Source organism: Chiloscyllium punctatum, chromosome 5 (assembly GCF_047496795.1).
Source record: "Chiloscyllium punctatum isolate Juve2018m chromosome 5, sChiPun1.3, whole genome shotgun sequence".
NCBI lineage: Eukaryota > Metazoa > Chordata > Chondrichthyes > Orectolobiformes > Hemiscylliidae > Chiloscyllium > Chiloscyllium punctatum.
The window spans coordinates 91,095,924-91,115,798 of NC_092743.1; the positions used below are offsets into that span (position 1 = coordinate 91,095,924).

A 19,875-nucleotide genomic window follows, 5' to 3' on the forward strand; every position below is an offset into this window, starting at 1 on the left:
ACGTAATGAAATTAGCAGTGTACATAAAATGAAATGGGTGGATGGGTAGCACATGCAAATTAATGCTTAACAGCATGAAGGAACACTTTCTGAGAGTAAAAGAAAGGAATATATATCAGTAGACACTGATGGCTGTGAATGAACAATTTAGGTGTTCAAATCCATAATCCCTTGGAAGTGCAGGTGGATAAAGACGCAAAAAGAGTTATCAGTTTATAAATACAAGAATCAAATAAAAGAAGAGCAAATAAATTTTTAACAAAAATTTGGTCAGGTTAGAATTGTCCATTGTTTGGAAGTCTCCATTACAGAAGAAAACTAAAATTATTCACAGAGATGATTCCAGGGAGAAGAAACTGTTTTATAAGGAAGGGCTTGATATATTGGAATCATTTTTACTGGGGCAGAGGAGATTTAATCAAAGTTGTCAACATTATTCCTCATTCCTGATGAAGGGTTTGCCCAAAGCGTCGATTCTCCTGCTCCTCTGATTCTGCCTGATCTGCTGTGCTTTTCCAGCACCACACTTTTGACTCTCATCCCCAGTATCTGCAATCCTCACTTTCGTTTAACATTATAAATATCCTTAACCGAATGAATGAGCAAAGATTATTTTATTTGAATAGAGTCATTGATGAAGGCTCATAAATTTGTGATCATTGCTGATAGTGAGCATGGAAAATATTTTCTACAAAAATTATTTGAGCATGGAGTACCTTGATACAGCTGGTTGAGACATTCATCATTGCATCTTTTTTAGGTCAAAGGGGATAAATATTTAAAACACTGGCAAATGTGGCGATCACAGCAGGAATAGGACCTAGCAAAGATCTAGCATGTTTGACATCTTAAACATGTTTAAGTAAATGACCATCTATTCATGAACAGCTTTGGCTTTAACTGAGGAATGAACTATGGTAGTGTTTCAAATTGTGTTTTAACAGCTCTTATAGATCACAACAAAGACTCTTACAGCAGAGGTACAGGTCAAATGATAACACAATGATTTCAAGTATCCCTGTGTACACAAAAAAAATACATTTAAAGATTATCCAAGTTATCCAATGTAAATGATCATAAAGAAATGTATCATCTAGTAACAAACAGTACAACAACTTTAGTCCATTTCACGTTCATCAGTCTCTGCAGATGCATTGTATATAGAGTCTTTAAATCATATAGATCTCCTAATGGTATGTATGCATGTTACAGTTGGCTGTTCCTCTGCTATCTTTTGTTCCCAGAGTGGTCTCTCTTCTTTGGCAAGTATCAATCCTGTTGCAAATGTCATTGTCATGGTAACTGTTGCCGTTCCATTTCTGATGTTGGGGAACAGTTGACCCATGAGACTAATTGTTGTTCTGTACTCTGTGCAGATCGTGAGATCACTTTGTCTTGACCATTGTCTGCATTGAAGGTACAATTTCTCTTGTTGAACATAGATATTTGCAGTTGTGATAATATACCTGGTCATTCATGTTCAGCATGCTGGACAACACAGGTCTCAAGTTGCCATTTGGAAGACTTTTTTTGTTGAGTGTTTGAATTCAGACTGATTTCGATTACTACATTTTGGCAATGACTTTGTAGTTATGGGTATTCTGTCATTTTACTTTGATTTTGTCACTCACACATTTATTATTATTTTTGGCTTCAGTTGTAATTTTTCTATTGGAAGAGTAGCTTGGCTGCAATGTGACATGAGTCTTTGGAGTAGACAACTTTTCATGCCTTCTATAGCCGTATTTTTCCGCTGAATTTCTTCATTTATTTTTGAAACCGTTTTAGTCTATGAAAGATCTCGGGTATGACAATCGATGAGGGAAATCAAAATTTGATCGTTCATCTTTACCACTATTGTAACAGTTGATGTGCTGGGAGCCTCTGCATACATTGGTAATATTGGGTTCAAAATGCACAAATACAAAGCCTGCATGAACTCTTTCATGAGATCTACGACTTGTTGCACTCTCCCCAGCATTTGTAGTAAGGTTACAAATCTTATTTGCTCAGGGTTTTAAATTAATTCTGTTGCTATTTAGTAGAAAATGTGATGTGATTAGATTAGATTCCCTACAGTAAGGAAACAGGCCATTTGGCCTCACAAGTCCAGATTGACTCTCTGAAGAGTAACGCACCTAGACTCATTCCCCTACTCTATACTTACTCCGACTAATGCACCTAACACTATGGGCAATTTAGCATGACCAATTTACCTGACCTGCACACCTTTTGGATTGTGGGAGGAAACCAGAGCACCCAGAGGAAACCCACACAAACACAGGGAGAATGTGCAAACTCCACACAGTTGCCTGAGGGGGGAATTGAACCTGGGTCACTGGCGCTGTGAGGCAGCAGTGCTAACTACTGAGCCACTATGCCGCCCTGATATGTACCCATTTTACACAATAATTCACAGATACAGACTGTTGTCTTTTTAAAATTCCTTTATGATTCTTTCAGTGGTTGGTTATCTTATAGCTTTGAAATTCTACACATTTCCAGCTGCACCACTCTGACAGCATGTTTCAAAACATGAAGTTTTAATGCTTCTTACCTACTGCACCCAAATGTATTTGCAGAGAAGGTAGAGTGTGGCAAGTCAGTTGGTACACTAAGGACACAATTGCATTTCTCCAAACATTACAAGAGAAAGTTTATTAATAATCTTGTTTCTCATTGCTGTTGTTCTGTTCTGGTGGCTTGCTGCTCCATGCAAATTACTAAATGTAAATATGAATCAGTTACATTCTGGTGGAAATGCATCGAAGAAATTTTAATGAGTGAAGCATTTTGTAAATTGTATAGGAAAAGGATTTTGAATATTTCTGGGAAAGATACAAATAACAGAATTATGATGGCCAGATCATATCTGTTACCTTAACCAATTATTCATAAATGTGGATCCTGCAGTGAGTAAACTGTTAGAACAGTATTATGGGCTAGGAAGTGTAAGTGCATGCACAGTGTATAACTTCAGTGAAAGATGAAAGAGGTTTCCAAGACTTCAGTTGAGTGATAATGAACCACTTTTTTAAAAATTAGTTCTTGAATATGTTTCCTCCATCCATGATGGACTGATGGTATTGGACAAGCCAGGTACCAGAATGAAGAGATTCCAGAAACAGAATGAAACCTGGATTGATAGCTTTTTTTGTACAGTTCGTTATCATGGTAGTTAGTCACTGAAACGGCAAGCTGAAGATGTCCTGTACATGTTTCTTACCCAAAAAAGCAAACCAAGAAATATATTCTCGTTTGAAACATCTTAACACACATTAAACAAAGTTTTAACTTGTTTTCCAACACTGTACGTTACACAGACTCAAGTCCAGAGAAATTATACTCCTATCTCAACTCTTTAATTGTATACTAAAAACTCCTTCCAGTTTCTCTTTCATGACCTTTACACATAATTTTATGATTCCTCTCAATCTAATTACTGAACCTTTTCAATTCTATCAACCTGAAGTTTTCTGTCCCAAATACCCCTGGCTTGGAAACTTTACAAATCTAGGCAGATAAATATTGCTGCACAATGACTGGTTTCCTGTGAACTAAAACCTGTGAGGAGAGAAATGAAAAACTTCCTTCTGAAGTCAACCCTTGATTCTTCTCAACTAACACACTTGTGTTTTCTGAACTGAAAACAAAACTAATGACTTATTGTGTTTACATTGCCTATCATAAACTCTAAAGTATCAACATCTTATTCATTTAACACACCAAGGGTTACCTCAAGCCTTAGAACCGGCTAATTTAAGTAACTATTCCAGAATGACTTATTGACCTTTTTCTAAAAAGAAATCACAAAACCACACCAAATCCATTTACCTTTTTTTAATAAAATTCAAGTTCCAGAAATAATAATCTATTGTACACAGCCTTCACAATATATAATTCAGCTCAATTATCTCTTTTTGTCTGTAGAAAACCTAATTTTAATTTCCCAGTATAAACAAATCACAAATATTTTAGTTCTCTCCTGTGTCTCTATCTTAAAGACATTGATCATTTTCATCAGAACCTATTACTCGAAAAGGCTTCTTGAATTCTTCTGTTCGGATTTTTTCAAATGACTTTTATGATCAAGCAAACATAGATGCTATCAGAAGGTCACTTGCACTGAGAAAAAATAACTACCTCTTTTGTAAATAACCATTATGTTCAATATGGTGTTAATAAAGATGCTGCATAATATAGTCATACCCTTTTGTTCTGAGGCAGGATTTCTCGCAACTGAAAATTAATCAATTTATAACTTAGAATTCTGAAATCCTGTGTTACTTATGCTGGGAATTATGTTGTGAGAATTGTAAGATATGTGGTACTTGCTTATGTCCTTCAGCTGGCAGGTAACTCTGAGAAAATATTAATGCAAATTAGGCTTTTGAGAGAGATTAGGTCCTCCAAGTAAAAATGTTAGGTATTCGAATACCGTTTTATAGATATGCTAAATTGTATTCTCAAAACATTTTTATTTTACAATAAATCGTTTCAGTCTGAGAAGAAAAACAGCAAGTGTAAGATGTATGACAAGCCATTTTGAATGATTTTGATTTGTTCTTAATAAGTGGAATATTTATAATTTCCCATCATTTAAGGTTTCTAATTATTTCAGTCAAAAGGATCAATGTTCTTTTAGTAATTTCATTGTTATTTTTAAAAATAATATTTCTTCCTTGACAATTTATGTTGGCCAAGTTTTAAATGTTTCTGTTTTAAGAATTTGACTAAGATGATATTTACATAAACAATTATAATGCATGTTAAAATGTATTCTAGATGTCACATTGAGAATGTTATTTTATCTTTTGTCGTTAATAATGATGTTATGGAAAAATCAGAAGACATAGTGGTTTTGGTATTTTACATCCAATATAAGCATAAGGGTTTAAAAAAAGCAATTATTCTCCATACAAGTTTCCTCCCATCCTACTTTAATGCTGTCAGCATGTTTTTCTATTCTGTTACTAATCACATAGATACCTAGATTTCCCTTATGTGCTTATACGCTATTTGCCAAACGTCATGGCAGATTTCATATTCTAAAGATTATTTGGGTAATGAAATTTTGAATTCATTATTTGGATTCATTAATGACAGCTCTTATTTACGTATCCTGGTTTTAGACTCCTCCCCTCTCCCTTTCCAGTAACGGTAACATTGTGCAGAATCTTATTCAGGCATCAGGAGTCTCAGCAACCAGCTGGACAACTGGTGTGAGAGTTGTATTGCTTCCAAGAAAGACCCAATTAACCACATACCAATCAGGCAACGGGGAGCCCATCAATGAGTCTTCACCTATAATAAAGACCTCAAAGGCAAAGTTCATTTAGCAAGAGCTGCTGGCCAATCAGAAACTGGTATTTCTTATGTTCAACAGGGCACTGAAGGTAGGCCAGGGTTGTTGCTGGGAAAGCACTCCTGAAATTCCATCAACTGCAGGTCCAAGGACCAATATGCATGACATAGGGAAGGGAGTATCCTGGGTTGGGACGAGTGGAAAAGGGATTTGGGGGTTTGGAAGCAAGGGCAAGAGGTTGGCTTTCAGAGGGTACTCTTCTTCCTGAAGCCTCTGGTTGCCTTGATCAGGGGCAATTTCCCACCCGACCTGACCCAAGGTGTCAACATCCTGAAGTTTGACTTGTCAAGTATGCTGCACAGTATTGGGCTCAGGAATACAGTATAGTGTTATTCCCAGCAATGATGGGATGGTGCCTTTAAATGGTTCTTAATTGGCAGAACTGCAGGAAGGTCAACTATAGGGCTTTCCACCCAGAATTTCATACTGGTGAAAAGAGGAAGATGGAAGATTTAGTTACACTGTCACCCTGCCTATTTAAGCATGCTTCAAAGCTCATCACCTCTGTGACCAGAAATGTCTTTCCATTTTACCTTTACATATTAACTACTGTACCCTTTCATCATTTTAAAACCTTCTATAAGACTACTATTCAGCCTTCTTTACAGAAGAGAGTCCAGCCTCCTGAATCTTTCCTGATGGTTATAACTTCTTAAATCTCAAAGGATACTGATAAATATTTATTTCACCTTTTCCAGTACCTCTTTTTTTTGTGATGCATATATCAGAACTGTGCACAATACTCTAATCATGTTTTAAACAAAGTTCTATTCATGATTATCAGACTGCTTCTCTGCCTAGTTTCCAGAAATGTAACCCAGTGTTTGACTTACACTTTTATGGTCTTGTTCACTAGTGTTGCTACTGTAAATGATTTGAAAATTTGCACTAAGTCCCTTTTGTTTTTCTATTCTATTTAGATTATTATTTTCTCCACCAAAATACACCATGTCACACTTAATTTGCCAGTTGTACTTCTATTCTGCAAATTTATTAAAATTTTCCTGTATTTCTTTGCAGTCTACTCCAAGTTGGTGACTTCCACCAACTTTGAAATTACACTTCCAATTCTCAAGTCCACAATGTTTCTGTAATAAGTGAACAATGGTGGCCCAAGCAGTAATCTCCATGGAATACCACTGATTGATGGAAGCAAATTCAATAAGAAGTTTCAAAGGGAGATTGGAGGTCAGACCATATTTGGAGTACTGTATGGAGTTTTGGGCCCCATATCTCATGAAAGATGTACTGGCCCTGGAGCGTATTCAGAGGAGGTTCATGAGAATGGTCCAGGAATGAAAAGCTTAATATATGAGGAATGTCTGAGGACTCTAGGTCTTTATTCGATGGAGTTTAGAAGGATGATTGGGGATCTAATTGAAACTTAGCGAATAGTGAAAGGCCTGGACAGAGTGGATAGAATGTAGAATGTTATAACGCAGAACAGGCCCTTCAGCCCTTGATATTGCGCCAGCCTGTGAAACCAATCTGAAGCCCATTTAACCCTACACTATTCTATTCTCGATCATATGCCTATGCAATAACCATTTAAATGCCCTTAAAGTTGGCGAGTCCACTACTGTCTACTGTTGCAAGCAGTGCGTTCCATGCCCCTACTATTGAGTAAAGAAACTACCTCTGACATCTGTCCTATATCTGTCACCACTCAATTTAAAGTTATGTCTCTTCATGCTAGCCATCGCCATCCGAGGAAAACGTCTCTCACTGTCCAACCTGTCTAACCCTCTGATTATTTTATGTCTCAATTAAGTCACCTGTCAACCTTCTCTCTAACGAAAACAGCCTCAAGTCCCTCAGCCTTCCCTCCATACCAGGCAACATCCTAGTAAATCTCCTCTGAACCCTTTCCAAAGCTTCCACATCCTTTCTATAATGTGGTGACCAGAACTGTATGCAATACTCCAAGTGGGAGCGCACCAGAGTTTGTAGAGCTGCAGTATGACCTTATGCTTCCGAAACTCAATCAGTCTACCAATATAAGCTAACACACAGTATGCCTTCTTATTATTCTACCAACCTGGGTGGCAGCTTTCAGGGATCTATGTACGTGGACACAGAGATCTCTGCTCATCTACATTACCAAGAATCTTACCATTAACCCAGTATTCTGCATTCCTATTACTTCTTCCAAAGTGAATCACCTCACATTCTTCTGCATTAAACTCCATTTGCCATTTCTCAGCCCAGCTCTGCAGCTTATCCGTGTCCCTCTGTAACTTAAACCATTCATCGTCACTATCCAAAACTCTACCGACCTTAGTATCATCTGCAAATTTACTAACCCATCCTTCTATACCCTCATCCAGGTCATTTATAAAAATGACAAACAGCAGTGGACCCAAAACAAATCCTTGCAGTACAGCACTAGTAACTGATGGGAAGATGTTTTCATTGGTAGGAGACTAGGACCTGAGGGCACAGCCTCAGAGTAAAGGGAAGACCTTTTAGAACTGAGGTAAGGAGAAACTTCTTTAGCCAGAGAGTGGTGAATCTGTGGAATTCACTGCCAGGTCATTGAGTATATTAAGATGGAGATAGGTTCTTGATTGTCAAGTGGATTAAGGGTTACGGGGAAAATGGTGTTGAGAAATCTATTAGCCATAGTTGAATGGTGGAGCAGACTAATGGGCTGAATGGTCTAATTTCTGCTCCTATGTCTATGGTCTTATAAATTTACCAACCTATGGAAAAAGGGCAGGAGAATGGATTAATAGCTGTTTAAAAGATCAATATCAGCGCATTGAGCAGAATGGCTTCTTCTTGTGCTGCATCATTCAATGCTTCTATTCATCTTCCGCCAGTCTTTAAAGCCTAGAGTGTGGTGCTGGAAAAGTACAGTAGGTCAAGCAGCATCCAAGGAGCAGGAGAGTCGTCATTTTGGGCAAAAGCCGTACACCCAGGAATCCTGATGAAGGGCTCTTGCCCGAAACATTGATTTTCCTGCTCCTCAGATGCTGCCTGACCTGCTGTGCTTTTCCAGCACCACACTCTGGTCTCTAATCTCCAGCATCTGCAGTCCTCACTTTTGCCCGCTTACTTTTAAAACCTACTGTCTAGTTTGAAGCCAGTTTTCAATCCATTTTACTACTTGTCCTTTCATCAAAGACTTTTGAAAATTCAAGTATATTTCATCTACTAAATTGGCCAACCTTACTTGTAACTAGCAAGGTGGTTGGAGGGGTGATTACGATTCAGCTATGGAGTTACCCAGATATTATGAACAAGGTTTTAAACTCTTTAACATTTCTTAGCTAACCATCAAAGGTGTGCTTCTCTAGCCCAAATCTTTGAATTCAGGGTTGGAGATCTTTGTGCAAGGTTCAGGATTGCAGGGAATTACTCATCAAAAGCTTAAACTTACTAGATAATTCCAACGTATGTCCACACCTCAGGACTGCCTCTTCCCTCGTCTATCCGAGCTCAGTTTCCAAGGACCAAATGATTCGGGTCTATATATTCTGCTGTAGCTGCTTTCATTGTGTGAATGACCAGGATTGTCATTCTCTCTAAATTTGAGCAAGTTCTAACATACATGACTTCTTTCTGCAGATTTTCAGTTAATCTGTCACATGTTATGATACACCTCAATCTTGTGGGACTTGAACCTGGGTCCTCTGACCCAGAGGGAGGGACACTACCAGTGTGTCAGAAGAATCCTGATCACTTCTTTCTATAGTAAATGTATTTTTTAAAAACCTTCAGACTTACATCAACTCTATCAACAAATTAATTATTCAATATTTGTGCTATTTCACTGTTATTACTTGAATTTTTACATACAATATATCTCTTGTCACCTTTCTCAGTCTTGAATGTGTTTTGGTTTTCAGGTGACTTTATATTTCATTTCTCCTTATGTGTCCTGATAATTTGATTAGGTGTCTACTTTTGACTTCTTCTTTCCGAACCCTTTATTCCCTCATCATGCTCTTTTCTGTCAAAATAGTTAGTGTATGTCTTTTCCTGATTTTCAGTTTTGCCCTTACTATCTCTGCTAGTGACACTGAAGGAAGGTAGTGCCTTCAGCTCTGCTTCTTAGAGTCACAGTGATGTACAGCACAGAAACAGACCCTTCAGTCCAACTCGTTCATGCCAATCAGATGCCCCAACCTAATCTAGTCCCACTTGCCAGCACCTGATCCATATCTCTCCAAACTCATCCTATTCGTATACCCATCCAGATGCCTTTTAAATGTTGCAATTGTACCAGCCTCCACCACTTCCTCTAGCAGCTCATTCCATATATGCATCATCATACACATGAAAACGTTGTCCTTTAGGTGTCTTATATCTTTCCCCTCTCACCCTAAACCTATGCTGTCCAGTTCTAAACTACCCCACCCCAGGGAAAAGATCCTGTCTATTTACCCTATCCATGCCCTTCGTTATATTATAAACCTCTATAAGGTCACCCCTCAGCCTCCAACACTCCAGGGAAAACAGCCCTAGCTCTTTCAACCTCTCCCTTAAGCTCAAATCCACCAACCCAGGCAACATCCTTGTAAATCTTTTCTGAACCCTTTCAAGTTTTACAACATCCTTCCGAAAGGAAGGAGACCAGAATTGCACATGTGGTCCAAAAGTGGTCTAACCAACATCCTGTACAGCTGCAACATGACCTCCCAACTCCAATACTCCGTGCTCTGATCAATAAAGGAAAGCATACCAAATACCGCTTCACTGTCCTATCTATCTGTGACTCTACTTACAAAGAGCTATGAACCTGCACTCTAAGGTGTCTTTGTTCAGCAACACTCCCTCGGACCTTACCATTAAGTGTTTAAGTCCTGATAAAATTTGCTTTCCCACAATGCAACACCTCATATTTATCTAAATTAAATTCCATCTGCCACTCCTCAGCCCATTGGCCCATCTGATCAAGATCTGTTGTAATCCAAGGTAACCTTCTTTGCTGTCCACTACACCTCCAATTTTGGTGTCATCTGCAAACTTACTAACTACACCTCTTATGCTCACATCCAAATCATTTATATAAATGACTAAAAGTAGTGGACCCAATACCAATCCTTGTCGCACTCCACTGGTCACAGGCCTCCAGTCTGAAAAACAGCCCTCCATCACCAACTACCTTTGAGCCAGTTCTGTGTCTAAATGGCTAGTTCTCCCTGTATTCCATGCGATCTAAAAAAACCTTCTTACGCTGTGTGTAAACAATATATCTCAGCAACTAAGGAATAGACCTCAAACAAAAAAGCTGGGTCAAATAGTCCAAGAAAGAATATTAGTTTTTGGAGGTGTGAACCTGTAGTTTTTTAAAAAAAATCCATTAATAATGGGAGATAGAGTAGATTTTATTTGTCATTTCTACCATATACAACCGAGTAAACAAGACAGCGTTCCTCCAGGACCAAGGTGCTACATGAACAGCACAAACTATACTATCATACAAAGAGCAGCATAAAGTGCATGGATGTGCAAAATATGCAAATTACAGCATAATGAAAGAAAGATAATTAATAGGCATTGTTCTAGCAGCAATTTGAAGTTGTGCAAAGAATTTTCGATGGAAAAGAGTCTGACCATTGTGTTAAGGTGCCTGATGGCTTGGACAGTTGCACGGTCTGGCTCCGTTATCGTCTGCCAGATGGCAGGAGGGACACGAGTTTGAATGAGGGGTGTGTGGGGTCTTCTTCCACAATGCTGTTAGCCTTTTGGATGCAGAGTATGGTGTAAATGTCTATAATGGAGAGGAGGGAGTCATAGACCCCGATCATCTTCTCAGCTGTCCTCCCTATCCGCTGTAGGGTCTTCCGATCAGAGATGGTGCAATTCCTGAACCAAGCAGTGATGCAGCAGCTCAGGGTACTCTCAATGAACCCTCTGTAGAATATGGTGAGGATGGAGGGTGGAAGGTGGGCTTTTCTCAGTCTATGCAGTAAGTAGAGGTGCTGCTGGGCTTTCTTGGCTATGGAGTTGGTGTTGAGGGAACAGGTGAGATTCTCCGCCAGGTGGATGCCAAGAAATATGGTGCTCTTCACGATCTCCATGGGGGGGGACTGTTGATGTCCAGCGGAGTGGTTGCTCCATGCCATTTTGAAGTCAACAACCACCTCTTTCGTTTTGTCCACATGGAGAGACAAGTTGACTTTTGAATATTGTTGATTTATTGTTTTAGAATGTTCTGCATTATCTCAATTGTTGTGGAATTTGTCGCAACTGACAATGTGAATAGTGTTCTCAGAACAAGTTGTTCAATGTGGATTTGCCTGAAGCCTCCTGAGTAAAATGTAAACTCTTAATAAAGATTTATTTTTTCAAATTTTTGCAGTTATAAGACATCGATCAGATGGAAAAAATTCAATGAAGAGCTCTGTGATTTTAGTACAGTTTACACAGTGTGGCAGTGGTAGGCTTATTGATTCTTAGTCCTTAATTATTGGAAAGTTCTTGTTTTCATGGATTTTTTTTTCTCCTAAAATAATACCCTGTTTAAAAAAATGAACTCCCACTACTGTTCTATCCTTTTCTCCCCACCTCCATTGGTACCATGCCAGTATATTTTCGTTTATCTTCCCTCATCCCATTCTCACCACAAGAAAAGTTTTACCAAGTCTATTTTTTTTGATCTTTTGAGGAAGGCATAAGTAAAACATTCATTATCTTAAAACATATTGTATTACGATCGCTAATACTTGGATGTTACCCTGTGATTACCACTGATTTAACCTAGCTCACTTTCCGTGAATATATTCTGTAGTGATTCTTATTAGACTTAAGTATTGGGTAAAAAGAGTCCTGCTTGCACACACAATCCGCCCCATTTCTCCCATCTCTTAATGTCAGTTGATTTAGTTTAAAAAAAGTTCTGAAAAGGATATATGTCCATGTTCAAAGTTGTGAATAGGATATGCCTTCACTGGCCATAACAGATGTATTTGTTTACTTGAAGGATATTATTCTTGTAATACTTTTGATAAATGACAAATTAAGCACTTATCTTGAATTTCTTGATGTATTTCTTCTTTACCAAGTCTCTGTCACTTTTTCCTGTTGCCGCTTTAGCTGCTGCTTAGGTTTTCTTGTTTTTTTTTTGAGTTGCTGATCTTTCCTGTCAATGCTTTTAGACAGATGCTTTAAGATGTTGTCCCTTTTATCATGCAATGCACTATTAGTCTGTCAGCATGAGCTAGGTAGTGTTAGGTTATGGCAGCACCGAGTGTGGAGCTATGGGAGAGGTCATGGCGTCTGAGAATGTAGGGAATGTTTTGCCAAATGGGAGATCTGTGGAATGTGACAAGATCCAGGACCACTGGAAGTTCCCTGTGTGGCATGAGGAGTAGGGGTCTGCGAGCAGTATAATTTTACCAGAACAGGTGAGGGTAAATGTTTGACCTAGTCAGAAAAAGTTTTTCATAAGAACACACATAGATCAAGGAAGTTAATTAAATGAGAAAAAAATATTGAATATTCCAAACACGAGGTGATCTGGTTCCCATATTAAGTTGGATAGATTGGACTCGAATAATCTGAATACCTGATTCCCAAGGATTAAATATGAAAATGATTACACAAACAGGCTGTATTCCCTGAAATTTACAATATTAAGGGGAAATGATTATCCCCTTTATGGAGGTGGATAGAGTGGTGGTGAGAAGAAAACACAAACTCACTCCTTTCTGCACCACCTCAGCAAGTGGGGGCAAGGCAAGAAGGTCCATGGATGATTTTCTCTACTCATCAGTATTTAAGGCCCTTAAGTCACAGGTGTATACAGTGCAGAAACAGGCCCTTTGGCCCAATTTGTCCTGTTGACCAAGTTTCTTAAAATGAACCAGTCCCATTTGGCCTCTAAACTTTCCTTATCCACTTATCTGTCCAAATGTGTTTTAAATGTTGTAACTGTACCCGCCTCTACCATTTCCTCTGGCAGCTTGTTCCACATAGTCTGTGTGGAAAATGTTGCCTCTCAGGTCCTTTTTAAACCTTTCCCCTCTTGCCTTAAACCTCTGCCCTCAATTAGTGGCCACATATGGGTCTAACCTCACCCTTTCCCCAAGTACCTGCCTCCCTAGTGCATTACAAAGTTTCACAACTGGGAAAGCAATTTTGGGGCAACAATAGTCAAGGGGATGGTCTCTGAAGTCCAACATTTGCCTTTGCTTCTAAGCCTTGAGACCCCACCTCTCTGCGACCAGACCCTGTGAGGAGAAAAAAAACTTCTCACTGCTAGATCTTCAGAAAAGATCTTCAGGCATACTTTTTGACCCAAAAGTTGCTATTTTCTAGCTGGCAGTATCTAAGTGATTTGTGTTACTAGCTGTGAGGGTGAGAAACTCACCCATGCTCATCTCCCACCCGTGTAACATGTTTGTCCCACAGTAAGAAAAAGAAGAGAAAATTCTAGCCGTAGGAACTACTGCGGCTGATTGAAAAATTCAGGATGGGAGGACATGGCCTAGAATTTAGTGACAGTCCTTTCAAGAGTAAAATTAGAAAAGACTCTTGGAGGGTTGTTTTTCAGACTGGAGGCCTGTGACCAGTGGAGTGCCACAAGGATCGGTGCTGGGTCCTCTACTTTTTGTCATTTACAAGTGAGAGGGGATGCGAGCATAAGAGGTACAGTTAGTGAGTTTGCAGATGACACCAAAATTGGAGGTGTAGTGGACAGCGAAGAGGGTTACCTCAGATTACAACAGGATCTGGACCAGATGGGCCAATGGGCTGAGAAGTGGCAGATGGAGTTTAATTCAGATAAATGCGAGGTGCTGCACTTTGGGAAATCAAATCTTAGCAGGACGTATACACTTAATGGTAAGGTCCTAGGGAGTGTTGCTGAACAAAGAGACCTTGGAGTGCAGGTTCATAGATCCTTGAAAGTGGAATCGCAGATAGATAGGATAGTGAAGAAGGCGTTTGGTATGCTTTCCTTTATTGGTCAGAGTATTGAGTACAGGAGTTGGGAGGCCATGTTGCGGCTGTACAGGACATTGGTTAGGCCACTGTTGGAATATTGCGTGCAATGCTGGTCTCCTTCCTATCGGAAAGATGTTATGAAACTTGAAAGGATTCAGAAAAGATTTACAAGGATGTTGCCAGGGTTGGAGAATTTGAGGTATAGGGAGAGGCTGAACAGGCTTGGGCTGTTTTCCCTGGAGCGTCGGAGGCTGAAGGGTGACCTTATAGAGGTTTACAAAATTATGAGGAGCATAGATAGGATAAAGAGGCAAAGTCTTTTCCCTGTGATCGGGAGTCCAGAACTAGAGAGCATAGGTTTAGGGTGAGAGGGGAAAGATATAAAAGAGGGTGGTGCGTGTATGGAATGAGCTGCCAGAGGATGTGGTGGAGGCATTTGGATGGGTATATAAATAGGAAGGGTTTGGAGGGATATGGGTCGGTGCTGGCAGGTGGGACTAGATTGGGTTCCGTGCTGTACATCTCTATGACTCTACTTGCAAGGAGCGGTGTAGTTTTGGAACACTGTTCTGTGAACGATAGTTGTTGCTCAGTCAATTGCTAACTTCAAACATCAAAATAATTGCCTTGGTTATCATAAATATAAAAGGACATGGGGCAAAAGTGTGATTGTGATTTCACGGAACTTCATAGTGGGCTCAAGGGATTAAATAGCCTATTCCAAATGCTGTGTGGAAAATGGTCAAGGGTTCCAGTTCTGATCAGGGCAACACCAGGTATTTTCATTGTACTAACAGAACGATATGGTTATTTTGTGGCAATATAGGAATAAGTTATACCACAGATAGTAGTTACAACGTGGAGGTAAATCGTAGAAATGGATGTGAAAGGAAGCTAGACATATGAGGGATAAAGAAAAGTATGATGGTGTTGATGGGGTTAGATAAAGGTGTGTGGGACAAAGCGCACCCTGTGAAGCTTCCATTGATCAGTTGGATCGAAGGCTCTACGCCATGTGCTGTAAATCTTGCGTCCCTGAAATCCTTCTATAAAGCACAAAGTTAAGAGATTGTGTATAATTGAAATGAAATGTTTAAGTTGGTTGTGTGGCGACGGTAGCTGCTGCCCATCGGTTGCGAAATGGCGTGAGGCGAAGGTAGTGAGTACAGCAGGATCGAGAGGTGGGTCAACTGAGAACAGGCAAAGAGGAGCAGTCGGGCGGACCTGGCGCTAGGACAGTGTGCAGCAGGCAGATGGCAGGTGAGGTATCCACGTCCGACTCATCTCCCGTAGGTAATCGGCGCAAGCGAGCTGAAGGTCTCTTTCCTCCCCGCAAACGACAGTTCGGCACGGCGAGCGAAAGGCAAGTGGGCTTCTGGTTGACGGGGAGAATGTCGGCACGGTCGAGCGCTGTACCTGAAGGGTGCGGCCATACCTCGCGGGGGCGTGCAGAAAAAGCCGTTGGTTCGGAGCGCGAGGGCGCTTTTTAAACGGTCCATCCGCTCGAGCTGGGACCGTTGGTGCGCCCGGGCGCCGGGTTGCTCACGAGCGGATCAGGCGCTTGCGGGGGGGGGGGGGGGGGGCGCGGGTGGGTGGGTGCAGGGTCCAACCGACCGGACAGAGGCCCGGCCTCACGTTGGCGGGCTGAAGCAACACATGGCCACGCTCTCTCCCTGTTCTGACGATGAGTCCCCGAACTCGAAACGTTAAGCCAGACCTGCTCAGTTTCGCCTGCAATCTCTGTTTTTGTCCCTGTCTTGTCACTGCCCGCCGGGGATGTCGGACGCAAGGTGACTCGCAAACACCAATCGACTGCGCTGGTGAAACACTTCCTGTGCTTATCGGCACCCCAACGCCCGGGGCAGCGGTAGCTATGTTTTTTCTATCCGCTCATTCCTTGGCCGGGGGGCGGGGGGTTGTGTGCGGGGCCGAGGGAGGAAGCTGGAGAAGAGTCGGACTGGAAAAAGCGTAGGGAGAAGATAGGCGGAGTGCGAGGGCACTGTGCCGTTTGTGGGAAAGAGAGGGACCCTGTCTCGGGGTGAGAGTCCCTGGCAATGGGCAAGATTAAAGGGAGGGGCTCTGGGGAGCTGTGGAGAGGGAGGCAGAGATAAGGGGGAGAAAGGAAAGAGGTTTTTGGTCTGGTCGCAAATAGGGATGTTTCAGGAGGGAGGTATTTCGCCTTGCTTTGCGCTAAAGGAGGGCCAGTGGGTGGAAGGAAGACGAACCCTTCCTGGCGGCAGATGGGCATGGCCATAGGATGGATTGGAGAAGAGATTGGAAGCCTGTCCTGGTATGGGGAGGAAATGGGTTTAAGGAGTGCTAAGGATCTGCCCTACTGGAAGGGGTAGGGGAAAGTTAAGAGTTCTTGCCTCAAGGATGTCAAGAAAGGCAAGAGTGCCCAAAGAATGGTGTAGGAGGAAAGGTTAGGGGAGAGCGAAAAAAAACCTACCCAGCAGGGAGAGGAGATATGAGTGGTGTGGGATAAAGGGAAGTGAAACTTGTATTCATTTGTCGTGGGATGTAGAGGGGTCACCTGGAATGCTCATAGTTGAAAAGGAAGCATTATGCTTTTGGATGGGCAGTAGAGAAGAAAGAGGAACAAATTGCGACGGGATGAAAAACAGTTGATGTAGATTTTGCGAATGCAGAGGAGAGGAGGGATGTGGGGAGAGGGAGACCCTTTCTGTGGAGATTGAGAGGGAGTGAGAGGAATACGAGTTGGTGTTTGTGGTGGAGTTTAAGTGAGGAACCTGCCCAGTGTATGTGAAAGGGTGGGTCAGTGGAGAACAAAGACCTGGCTGTTCTTGGGAAGAGACAGAGAGCATGAGAGAGATGTTATGGGGATGGGGCAAACTTATCCATTGTGAAGGGAGTGAAGTGGGGGATTCTGCCCTTTGAGGAACAGAGAGAAATGGGCCTAGACAGTGGTATGATAGAGAAATAATTACCAGTGGTAAAGTTGTGTTTGGCAAGACAAAGAGAAATGCCTTTTCCATCTACTGCATTTGTGGTTATTCCCACCTACAAAATGGCAATTTTGTTCTTCATTCATCATGATACCTCTGCAACTTTAAACAAACCATGCTTCAACTTTTATGTTCTCTTCAGTAAACCCCTTCCACCATTTGTTTCAACTGGTACAGTTCTCATCTTACACACTGTTGAATTCTAAGAACTCGGGTTTGAATGTGATTTAAAAACCGAAAGAACTGCGGATGCAGAATCAGAATCCGAAACCAAAACAGGTTGATGGAAAATCTAAGCAGGTCTGGCAGCATCTGTGAAGAGAAATCAAAATTAACATTTCGGGTCTGGCGACCCTTCCTCAGAATTGGTAGCTAGGAAAATGTTGGTTTATATGCAGAAGATAAGGTGAGGGAGGGGGTAAGGAGTAACTGATAGGTAGGGATTTAGCTATTCACCATCAAACTGGACCATCCAAATGTGTTCACTATAAAATCATTTTGGAATGCAAAAGTAACCTCCTGCCTTCTCCATGACAAACCTTTTGGTCCTTCCACCCTCCGCTCTAATGGTTTTGACTTCCTTGTAACCATGAGTGTTCAGCCACATTTACTGTTTCTGTTAGCGTACCGAGCCAAATTTCTTCTGATGCGTCATCCTTGTCTTAGCAATGATATCATTTTTACAAGGGATCATAGAGTCATAGAGATGTACAGCATGGAAACAGATCCTTCGGTCCAACCTGTCTATCCCGACAAGATATCCCAACACAATCTAGTCTCACCTGCCAGCACATGGCCCATATCCCTCCAAATCCTTCCTATTCATATACCCATCCAAATGCCTTTTAAATGTTGCAATTGTACCAGCCTCCACCACTTCCTCTGGCAGTCATTCCATACACTTTCCACCTCTGCATGAAAAAATTGCCCTTTAGGTCCCTTTTATGTATTTCCCCTCTCACCTTAAACCTATGCCCTCTAGTTCTGGACTCCCCGACCCCAAGGAAAAGACTTTGTTAATTTATCCTATCCATGCTCCTCATAATTTTGTTAACCTCTGTAAGGTCACCCCTCAGCCTCTGACACTCCAGGGAAAACAGCCCCAGCCTGTTCAGCCTCTCCCCATAGCTCAAATTCTCCAACCCTGGCAACATCCTTGTAGATCTTTTCTGAACCCTTTCAAATTTCACAATATCTTTACGATAGGAAGAAGACCAGAATTGCATGCAATATTCCAACAGTGGCCTCACCAATGTCCTGTACAGCTGCAAGATGACCTCCCAAACCCTGTACTCAGTACTCTGACCAATAAAGGAAAGCATACCAAACGCCGCCTTCCCTATCCTATCTACCTGTGACTCCACTTTCAAGAGCACTCCAAGGTCTCTTTGTTCAGCAACACTCGCTACGACCTTACCATTATGTGTATAAGTCCTGCTAAGATTTGCTTTCCCAAAATGCAGCCCCTCGCATTTATCTGAATTAAACTCCATCTGCCACTTCTCAGCCCGTTGGCCCATCTGATCAAGATCCTGTTGTAATCTAAGGTAACCTTCTTCGCTGTCCATTACATCTCCAATTTTGGTGACATCTTGCAAACTTAATAACTACACCTCTTATGCTCACATCCAAATCATTTATATAACTGACAAAAAGTAGAGGACCCAGCACCGATCCTTGTGGCATTCCACTGGACACAGGCGTCCGGTCTGAAAAACAACCCTCCACCACCACCCTCTGTCTTCTACCTTTGAGTATGTTCTGTATCCAAATGGCGAGGTCTCCCTGTATTCCGTGACATCTAATCTTGCTAACCAGTCTCCCATGGGGAGCCTTGTCGAATGCCTTACTGAAGTCCATATAGATCACATCTACCGCTCTGCCCTCATCAATCCTCTTCAGTTGTCAGGATGGCTGGTTTGCAACACAGATTGATATCAAAGTAGGTTCAGCACCAGCTGAGGTTACCACAAAGTATTCTCCTTCTCAATCTTTTCCCTTGCACGATGACCCTTCGGTTAAATCACCACCAGTCATCTGTGTCTAGTGAGATAGCAACCCTATGGGTCTGGTAAGACTGTGGCAACTGTACCTTGACTTTTCTCCATTTGTTTCCAATTTCCCCTTCGAGTTTACCTTGTCCACTTCTTTTGACCCAATTCTCACCTGGTTCCTCTGTTAGCTCATGATATCAATGGTTTCTGCTTAAGGACTAAAGTTGCTTACATGAAATGTGTCACCATTTTCATATTCCAAAAATCCAACCTTGATCCTTCTTGACAGTTTAACTAAAGCATTATCTACATCTTGAATATGTTGCTGCCTGCTAAGTATGCACCTATCTTTATCGCAACTTGTGTTCAAACTTTTTCAATCATGGTGATATCCTGTGTGAGTGTGACTATTATTCCTCATCCTTCTTAACTAGTTTGCAGCCTTTGACACAGTTGGACATGTTGTCTTGTTCCAACCATTCTGTTATCTAGCCAGGTTGGACTACCTTCACCAATTTCCAATCTCTGGCATTGGCTTCGCTTCATGCTTGAAAGCCATGAACTCTGGAGTTCTGACATGAATCAATTTTAGGCTTCCCTTGTAGATCTCCTCTGAATGTTGACTGTTGAGCTTGTCTCAATCCCTCGTTGCTTC

The 19,875-nt window shown here is 41.3% G+C and overlaps 1 protein-coding gene across 10 annotated transcripts in view; it reads left to right on the plus strand.

Moving 5' to 3' along the window:
- Positions 1-19,875, plus strand: part of fam49bb (family with sequence similarity 49 member Bb) — a 187,587-nt gene that overhangs the window by 25,110 nt on the left and 142,602 nt on the right. Inside the window, exon 1 of one of the 10 annotated variants that reach the window (XM_072570769.1) lies at positions 15,401-15,520. The exons of 3 other annotated variants lie outside the window; for them this stretch is intronic. The gene's annotated coding sequence lies outside the window, so the exon portion shown is untranslated. Of the gene's footprint in view, positions 1-15,400; positions 15,624-15,877; positions 16,128-19,875 lie in introns of those variants that run through there. 6 more of the 10 variants (XM_072570766.1, XM_072570753.1, XM_072570761.1 and 3 more) reach the window with 6 other exon arrangements.